This window comes from Vicia villosa, unplaced genomic scaffold (genome assembly GCF_029867415.1).
Source record: "Vicia villosa cultivar HV-30 ecotype Madison, WI unplaced genomic scaffold, Vvil1.0 ctg.001503F_1_1, whole genome shotgun sequence".
NCBI lineage: Eukaryota > Viridiplantae > Streptophyta > Magnoliopsida > Fabales > Fabaceae > Vicia > Vicia villosa.
The window spans coordinates 162,503-173,711 of NW_026705643.1; positions in this window are offsets into that span (position 1 = coordinate 162,503).

Consider the following 11,209-nt stretch of genomic DNA (forward strand, 5'->3'; position numbering starts at 1 on the left):
TAAAAATCAAAAAATTCGTGGCAACCAGATTTGAGGCCTTAGATGACTTGTGGATCAAGATTGGGCCAAAAAAGATTGGACTTGTTTGGAATAAAATCCATTTTGAACCACTTTTTTTCATATTTTTCCCTCCAAAATTAGTCAACTTTGACAAAGCATATCTCGATTGTTAAGATATGGAGGAGTTCTAGGACTTTTTGGAAACCTCAAGAGGTACTCTATAAGCCACTTGGGGAACTTTTTTCCATTTGAAGAATTTATCTTGATGATATTGGCTTTGACAAAAAACTGCTTTTGGTTGACTTTCAAAAAGGACCTATAATCTTTTGATCCATATCTCTCAAATGAAACATTTTTAGACTTGGCATGTGAGAGACAAAGTTGTAGAGAATTAAATTTCCTTAAAAATGAGCTTTGGATGGGAAATTTATGATGTTCCATGTGGGAGTTATGGCTGATCAAAGTTCAGTTGACTTTCTCCTAAGAAAAACTTAAATTAGAAACTTTTGGATTTGTTGATTTCTGATCTTTTCTTGATGAACCATGATCAATCCTTGATCATATGGTGAATGATACTTCAAAATGAGATTGTTGACGAAAAATCAGGAGTTTTGACTGTACTTTAACCACAGTTGACTTTTAGGTCAAACTAGTCGACTGTTGACTTTCTGATCATTTGACCAGGCAATCCTTAGAATTAGGACTTAAATTTTGTCATGGAGATATTTTGAAACATCATAAGCCATATGAGATGCACTGGGGCCTTTGATCCATTGATTTTCTTCAGAAAAACAGAAACCCTAATTCCTTGAGCCATTATTTTAGGAGGGGTGTCTTTGAGCCTTGAACTTTGATATGAGTTTGATTTAAGAGAAATAAGATGGGCAAATTTTGGGGTATGACACATGTATAACTTGTTGTTGAAGAAAAAGGAAAATAATGCCAAAGACAAAAAATAGAAGGAAGAAGTGGAAAAAGAGAAAAGAAGAAAGAATTGAAGGAAAAGGGCACTGGAATGAACATGGAGAATAAAAATCCCATCGCGAAGTGATACACCCCGTCGCGCGTGAAATGTTGACTTTAGAGAGACGTTGGAATATAGACGTTTGGGCCTACCATTAACCATCGTGGCGCGATAACATGGATCGCAGGCACGATGCCACACTACCATTGCCACTTTTAGTTATTTCATCCATACAATGTTTTAAACTCCTCTCTAATACTCATATTCTACTAACTTTCTTTCAATTTTTTGTGCTATTTATGTTGTAGAGCTTGTCTATATGGCACCCAAAATAATCCTCAAAACTCAAGATACCTCATCATTCAACTTACCTTCCTTTAACGCCCAAACCTTTTCATCTTACTTATTCGCCTTTAAAAAGCATCAAGAAAAACGGAATATGATCTGACACTATAGTGTAGTAAAGGAGAGAGTTTTGAGGTTGATAACTTGGAAGGCTATGAGGAGGTTGTTAATGTGTTAGGAACAAGAGGTTAGACTCAATTCAATGGTTCGATCAAAAAGGCCAACCAATTTATTGGGCTAGAGTATATGAAAATTCCGCTCACCGCCAGTTCAAATATAACACATCTTACTTGAGAGGTAAGCGCATTAACTTTAGTTTTGATAGAATTGACACTCCCTTTCGTCTTCAAACTACTCACGTGTATTATGTTCAATAGAAGAGAGATGTTGCTTTAAGTGAGAGTAAGAAGGAGATAATGTTAGCTGGATTTTGTCACCCTGGGTCTCAGTGGGTAATTGCTCAAGGGAAGATGTTGTAATTGCGCAGCAATGACATACGACCTATCCTTTGAGCCTGGACATCATTTATTTTTCAAAATTTATAGACAACTTTTAACCAAACTGAGTTTATTGTGAAGATATTCCATATTTTGTTGGTTTATTCTGAACAATGAACCAGTTGGTGTTGGGATGTTGATTGCATACAACATCAAATACATGGACAACGCTCCACAAAGAACTTATGGACATTTATGCGTTATTAATAAATTATGCGGGTTAGCTGGAGTGCAAGCCCATCCCGATGATGTGATGGTTGGTCCAATAATGACAATAAACACAAGTGCCATGAGACTAATCCCGACACCTCCATTGCAAGAAGAAACATGAGAAAGAACATCCAAATGTCTACTGTCATGAAATTAATCAACCAGAATGAGCCCCACGTCACCAGCAAGAACTTGACCGCTTGTAAAGGCTTGAGGAGTACGCTGTGGGCATGACAAATTGGGTAAACAAAATCTCACCCAATTTTTATGGTAGCCCACCAAGATTTGTAATAAGCTTTCAGAGCTTCTATGATGATCAAACATAACATATGTCGGTTTAGAACTTGCGGGAAAAATTTCCCACATTTGTTGCTATGGAGACCTACTTCATAGAAAAAACCCAATATTTGCAGAATAGGAGAACTGAAATGAGGACTTTATGGGCCAGACACGATCATAGATTTCAGAATGATATTCAGGATCTCAACGACTACTTCAACTTCGGTAACATGTGACTTAGGAGTTTTCCACTTTTAGTTTTTATTTTTCTTTTGTATTATAATCCAAAAAAAAGAATACTATTTAGATCTTTAAAGGTTCCTCCCCTTGTACTTTTCTTGAAATTAATAAACTTATTTGCTGCTTTTTTCTTTCTGTTTTTAATTTGCTACCTTACCAGTGCCATCATGAAAAAGAAAAAGTCACAAAAATATAACGAAAGATCAACGATGAATTTACCTTACAGAGTGAAGGTTGATAAGGAAAAGGGAACATGACTACTTGTGATCAATCTCTAGATACCTCAACTAGTAAGGTTTGAGCCAAATAATTTCTATTGTTTACTCTTCCTTCTCATGAGAGTATTCATGTATTAGTCACTTTCTAGAATTTTCATCTTTGTTGATTTTGAGTCTATAGGTTTGGTAAATACACACCGAGGGAGTTGTTTGTGAAAACTCGGAGCCTTTCAGACGGAATAATTCTTACGAATAATTCCTATGGGTGTTGAGCGCAAGTGTGAGTGAGTAAAGTCCCACATTGCCTATTAATGGGTGGAATGTTGAATTCATAAGAGAGAACTGTGGTTTGGGTTGAGATGTGGCGTCTCCCTCTCTTGTGGTCCTAAAGCATTGGTCTCATTGGTGCTCCCGATTCTCCCAGACTCCCCAATACTATCATAAACGTGGTTCGGCTTGGTGGGGAAGTGGGAGTTGGATCCAGTGTAGGATCATGTTATAGGATATGGGGGTGATCCGTTGTGCAGCGCGGATCAAAAATGAGTATTTTGAAAACATGATATAGCGACAATGACTCGAGTCGTATCACAAGGATTCTTGTTTTTATTAACTAATATAAATAAAATCGGGGGTTTATGGTTTTATAATCAATTTGTAAAATAGAGTAAATAAGTGATTATCAAAATTAAGTTAAACGGCTTATCTTATTGATCCGGGTTCTGACGTATCATCGGTTATAATAACACCAGTCCCTAAACGGCTTCGATCCTATTTGATTATGAGATTAATCAGACAAGCGGTTATAAAATTATACGAGTTATGTTCCTGTTTACCGAATTAAGCAAATGGTTAAAAATATGACGAGTTAACGAATTAAGCAAACGATAACACGCAATTAAATTTAGGAACATGAATACAATCGAATTTAATCAATTCTATCCTATGAACAACAATCGAATTAAGCAAACAATTGTAATCAAATTAAGAAAATGATTTCATAGAAAAGAATTGAACAGAAATCGAATTTAAATTAGTATTAGAATAACCTCAAAGCAATGGAACCCATAAGCAATAGGATTTGCCTTCGGGAATTAGTTCTTCATTCTAATCATGAAAGCAAAAGTAAAATTTGTGGCAAAAAAATATAAAAACTACTGTAGCATCGCTGAAACCCTTATAAACAAAATAAGGGTTTCCACACCTAACTCAAACTAGGTCAAAAACATAATCCAGACCCATAACAAATGACCCAAAACTAAATAAAACTAATGTTACAGCTTCAAACGAAATTATGGAAAATATACGCTTCGGATCTGACTTCGACTCCAACACAAAAGTTGTAGCTCTTTCTCTCAGCTTTTCGGCGATTATTAGAATGCATCGATCTGATTCCCGGAGCTCTAGTTATGATTGTTTTAGTGCAGATTGCTAAAGCTGAAAAATAAGTACGAAAATCAAATAACAATAAAAATAAAATCAAATATAAAAACATAACAAAATAGAAAAATAAACAAACCAAACCATAGAAATGCCTAAGTACAAACATAAAGGAACGTGCATCAAAATGCACTGATCAAATTCCCCCACACTTGAACTCTTCTTTGGTTAAGGTTGCATCAATAGGTACTAACCTTGCACCCTAAGGATATTGTAGGAACACTAATCCACAATTTTGCACTCATACGTTCCTACATATACAAATCAATATGAATCATGTTATAATGTCTAAGCCTAACTTACTCATCCTCCTATCTTTCTTTTTGGTGCAATCACATTAAGCCCGTAATCTCTACACACTCATAGTAAGGCTACCGGTTAGTGACTCTGATTCTTTTTGCATGGGGTTCTGGTACCTAAGTGGTATACCCCTATTATTCCCTAATTGTAGTTGTGGGGGATCGAACCGTAATTCACCCTACTAAGTTCAGCACCAGAAACCTCTGAACCAACTAACAACGGATCTTGAAATAATTTTTTGTAGGTTCTACAACCGTTGGGTTAAATGACCGGGTGAGGTTCACCAAACTTAGAAGGTGCATTCCTTTTCATTCTTTTTTTTCCAAATAAAACTTAGATCACTCACTTATTTTCATCGGCTTCCTTACGTAAAACATGTGTGAGATGGTGCCGACTGCAAAGATAAACTACTCAAGAGCTATTGGATAATAAGAATTCAAGGCTATGTCATAATAAGTATTTAAATTAATTTCCATATGCAGGAGACTTACGGTGTTAAGACGATACCGGTCTTGTGAACTTTTCCCAAGTCTCCACAACTAACCTCAGATTAATCTATAGCCCAAAACTTTCAAAAATATATATTTTTTTTAAGAACGAAAACAAAGGAAACAAAAAAAAAATAACAAAAACAAAGAAAATAAATTATTCTCTCCCCCACACTTAAAACATGCATTGTCCTCAATGAAAAAACATAAATATAAAATAAGAGTGAGAGAAAAGAAATAACACACCCAAGGGGTTAAAGTGGAATGTAGCTTTCATGTCTGATGTTTTTGGTGGAGGCCTTTTCTGCACTACGAACACATGAAATAGGAAAAAGTAAATAGCAAGTGAACTTGGATATTAGTAAAAAATCTGGTGGCTTAGGAGGAATAGTCTGCACATATGGTAAACCTGCAATAACAAAAGTATGAAAAATAGAAAATCCATATTTAGCTTGTGAGTCAGATAAAATAGGTGGAACAGAAGCACAAATGGTGAAAGATAACTCCATATTGTTTGGCTTAATTAGAGTTTCTACCCAAAAAAATTATGCTATGGACAATGGTTATTGCTTATGGAAAAAATCCACATTTTTTGTGTCAAATTCAAGAGTTGTTGAATTTGCTAGAATTTCGGCACAAGTGGTTGTCGGCATCAAACTATCTTCACCTAAAATGGATGCACTGATCTCAAGACAAACATTACAAACACTACATTCACAAGCAAAAATTTCAAGAGAGTTATCTACTTAAAAGAAGTATATAATTTATCCAAATCAGATTTCTAGAAATTTTGTGGCATAATCTCTTTCATGCATTCACTTGAAGTTTTGTTTCTTACTTTGAGTTCATCATATGAAACAAACACTGTTTTAATGGGCTCACCTGGAAATTCATCAAGACTGGTATCACACCTTGTTAACTCTAATGATGCAACAGGCTGTACATCATCATGAAACATCACGTTCCCTTGAATTTTATGGACGCCTGAGATTATTTGTTCACCTTGGAATTTTTTAAATGGAAATATAGATTGCATACGTTGTTGAAATTGCAAATTATTTTCAGTGATTCGTTTATTATTTTCATCCATTTGATTGATAATTTCTTCCAAATATGATTTTGTGTCAGCTTTTAATGATGCATTTTGTTGAAATTGTTGGTATGGCCAAATAGGTTGTTCTTCAATATATGAGTATTGTCCTTGAAGATCACCTACCATTTGAGCCTCACCACAAGAATTAGTACTCCCTCCGGCCTTATTTACAAGCAAAGATTTTTTTTTAAGTTCATTGAATAATGAATGTATCTGGTCTACTATGTAGACCAGATACATTCATTATTCAATGAACCTAAAAAAGTAATAATTGCTTATAAATAAGGTCAGAGAGAGTATCTAACAACATATGACATGCATCATTATCATAAAAATTTGAAGAACAAATATTATAAATTACAAGTGGAATATGATTTTGATAGCACAATTGATGTTCTCTTGCTTCCATCAAATTAATAAGATAAGACAACTGATCCAATAAGTCTCCTTTTTAAAAAAAAAATTGACATGAAAGAACAAATATGATTAAAATATATTTAAAAAATACCGTTCCTCGATTTTTTTCCGATTTTCTAGAAAAAATTGGAGCTAGTTGAAACAATAGGTTTCAAAACTTACCTGATAAGCTGGAAAACTTACCACTATGTGTAACTGGTATTGCAACCCTGAAAATCAACAAACACAACAACAACAACAAAACAAGAAAATGCTAGCAAGAACCCTATACCTATGAATCTAAAATTAGTTAATAACAACAAGAATCCCCGACAACGACACCAATTTGATCCGCTGTCGCGCGCGGATCAAAAACGAGTATTTTGAAAACGTAATATAGTGACAATGACTCGAGTCGTATCACAAGGATTCTTGTTTTGTTATTAACTAATATAAATAAAATTGGGGGTTTATAGTTTTAGAATCAATTTGTAAAATAAAGTAAATAAGTGATTATCAAAATTAAGCTAAACGGCTAATCCTATTGATCCGGATTCCGACTTATCATCGGTTATAATAACATCAATTCCTAAACGACTTCGATCCTATTCGATTATGAGATTAATTAGACAAGCGGTTATCAAAATCTTACGAGTTATGTTCCTGTTTACCAAATTATGCAAACGATTAAAAATATGACGAGTTAACGAATTAAGCAAACGATAACACGCAATTAAATTTAGGAACATGAATACAATCGAATTTAATCAATTCTATCCTACGAATAAAAATCGAATTAAGCAAATAATTGTAATCAAATGATTTCATAGAAAAGAATTGAACAGAAATTGGATTTAAATTAGTATTAGAATAACCTCAAAGCAATGGAACCCATAAGCAGCCGGATTTGCCTTCGAGAATTAGTTCTTCATTCTAATCATGGAAGCATAAGTAAAACTTGTGGCAAAAAAATGTAAAAACTAATGTAGCATGACTGAAACCCTTATAAACAAAATAAGGGTTTCCACACCTAACTCAAACTGGGTTAGAAACATAACCCAGACCCATAATAAATGACCCAAAACTAAATAAAACTAATGCCGCAGCTTCAAACGAAACTCTGGAAATTATGCGCTCCGAATTTGACTTCGACTACAATACAAAAGTTATAGCTCTTTCTCTTAGCTTTCCAACGATTATTAGAACACATCAATTTGATTCCCGGAGCTTTAGTTATGATTGTTTTAGTGCAGACTGCTAAAGTTGGAAAATAAGTACGAAAAATCAAATAACAATAAAAATAAACTCAAATATAAAAACATAATAAAATATAAAAATAAACAAATCAAACCATAGAAATGCCTAAGTATAAACATAAAGGAACGTGCATCAAAATACACTACTCACACTTGTGGGGAGATGTTGAGTGAATGTGTAAGTGAGTAAAGTCCCACATTGTCTATGAATAGGTGAAATGTTGTTGGATTTATAATAGAGATGACCCATTTACCTAGAGCTGTCAATATGGGCTACAGGACCTAAACGGGATGGCCCTAGCGGGCCCTAGGCTTTTCAGGGTTGGGCCAAAAAGGCCCTGTATAATATGAACTCAAAATTTATTACCCGAGCCCGACTCTAGATGGGCTTCGGGCTACCCGACCCTAAATGTGTTTTTTTATTTAAAAAAATGAAAATAAAAGCTCCATAATATTTATTATTAAATAAAATAAAAAATTATTTTATTTCAAACATAATACATTTTTAAGTACTATATTATTTGTTATAAATACTATAAAGTGTTTCTAAATGCAATATATGTCTAAATTGTATAAAATAGTACTTGAATATTTATTATAAGAGAAAAACAAATATAATATGATAAAAAAAATATTAATTATATTAATGTATAATATTTAAAAGAGAAAGATTGAATAAAATAGAGATAAAATTTAGTGAAGTGAGAAAAATCTATATACTATTTTGGAGTAAGATAATATAAATATTAATATATTTTTTAAAATTTATAATTATGCGGGTTTGATGGGCTACCCACGGCTCATATGGGCTGGCCCTAATGGGTAGTGAACTTTTCAGGGTTGGGCTAAAAAGGCCCTGAAAAATACGGACTCTAACTTTAAGGGCCAAGCCCTATGATTTTTCAAGCATGGCGGGCCAACCCATATGGTTTAGTCCATGTTGACAGCTCTACATTTACCTAACACCTCAAAATTTTGGATTGAGATGCGGCATCTCTCTCTTGTGGTCCTGGAGCATTGGTCTCATTGTTGCTCCCGATTCTCCCGGACTCTCTAACAATAGGATCTACACTAACAAGTAACAAATTCGACATGAAAAACTTGTTTGGATACAAATCTAAATTTTTAAGGTTTGAAACAACCAATAAGAATATAGACATTTAAATTTATTTTAAATTTAATTTATTTTTTAATTGGATTCATAGGTGAGTGTGATTGAGTGGTGAGAAAAAAAATTATTTTTATTATTTAATTAATAAAATATTATGATTGGTTGTTTGTAAAACGACCTTTATTTTCTTAGTATTTTTCGAAATTGACACAAATGTATATCACATTTTTATAATTTACTTTATTTTTTACTTTTACTGTCAGTTTCATTTGATAATTTATTAATATATATTTTATTAAGCTATCAAATTTTGATTGAATAATTATTAGTCTCCCAGTTTTAAAAAGTAACATACTTAAGAATTTTTTACTTTTTATACTGATAACAAAAATAAAATATATTTTAATTATTATTTATACAAAGTGATAGAATAATAAATATAAAATATTAATTAAATATTATAATTGAAAGATAAAAATTAAAATTATATTATAAATTAAAATTAATATTTATATTATGACAAATATTTTTTTAAACATAACACTTATTTTAAAATGAATGGAGTAATAATCTAAATTCGAGAGTTTGTGAATTTTGTGATTGAAGACATTCAATTAAAAAAATCTCTAACTTATTTTTCCTTTGTATATGTTTGTGCCCTTTAATTTTTTTACATTTTCTAAATATTACTATTTCTTAAGAAAAAACTAGTGTTTTCTAGAGTTTTTACTTTTTACACTTCTCAGAAAAACTTTTTTTAATTAAGATATTGGCAATGGTTTCTCAAACTCTATGGAATTACTATTTCGTTTTAACTCTTCTTTAAGTTCCATGTGCGATGGGTGGAGTAATAATAATATATTCGTTCCTAGATTTAAATGCTTATTTTTACTTTTTTTTTTTTTAATAAGCAAATAGTATTAATTAGGAATACAAAGAGTATTCAGACCTTACAGCAACATTTGTACAAGTTACAAACAGCAACACAGAGACAAAGAACCCACACCACCACTAGAAAGAGAACCTAAACCAGTCATAGAAAGGAGTGCCGGTAAAAACCTTTGACGACAGGTTCTGCCACATCCATGAAAATACCTTAGCATTAAAAACAACATCTTCAGCATTAAAAGGTATCTCCTTGAAACAAAGATCATTGCGCCCTTTCCAAATTGCCCACAACACAGCAAGCCACAATGCAGTCCTGTTTTTCTTCTTCAGTCTTCCCTTAAGTTGCTCATCAAACCAACAGAAATGTTGAAACACAGAGTCATAACTCCCTTCCACCTGGGCACCAATCCAAAGACCAATATCTCCCCATATTTTCTTGCTGATCCTGCACTGAAGAAATAGATGTAATAGCGATTCCTCCCCATTAGAACACAGCACATAAGCATTATTGGAATCTTGGATCACACCCTTGTGCAACAACTGGTCCTTAGTGGGCAATCTATTAATTATAACCCTCCATCCAAAGACCTGAATCTTTGATAAAGTCGCAGCCTTCCAAATTGACTTCAACATTTGAAGAATATCCATTTGCATCTCCATGGATTGAGCCAAAGGGTCATGATACCTGTCATAGCAAGATTTTACAGAAAAAATTCCATCTTTCTCAGGCCACCATTTGATAACATCCTGCACATCAGAACTAAGATTAACCTCGAACAGAATCTCCTCCAACTCTTTCAGTTGCTTCAGACCCTCACCAACCAAGGTTGTCAATACTTCCCTATTTATACCTAAATCCCACTTCCATACCTGCGGATCCGTGCACCACAAATCAACCACTTTACCCAATTTGTTTGTAGATTTCTCATATATCACAGGGAAGACTTCTTTAAGACTCTTCACTCCAATCCATCTACTATGCCAAAACCAAGTATTAATCCCATTTCCCACCTTGAATTCAATCTTACTGCTGAAGCTATCCACCACTGAACTCTCATCAATCTTTAACTTACCTACAGCCAGAATATCTCTCCACCAGATGGAAGCTTTCCTCAACTTTTTTGCATTCACTTCTGTTAAATTCAGCAGTGATAAATTACCATACCTAGCCTGAAGAAACTCCCTCCAGATTGTTGGGCCTTCCTTCACCATTCTCCATCTCCACTTGCATAGTAGAGCAGAGTTGAATCTCCCAATATGCTTTATGCCCAGGCCACCATCTTCCTTAACTCTACATACATTCTCCCAACTCACCCAAGCTATGTCTCTCTTCTCCTCATTACCCTTCCATAAGAACCTGCTCTGAATCTGAATAAGTTGTTTAATGATCAATTTAGGTGCTCTATAGAAAGACATCACATATACAGGGAGGGAGTTAAGGACAGAGTTGATTAGAGTGATTCTTCCCCCAATGGACATGTTCCTGT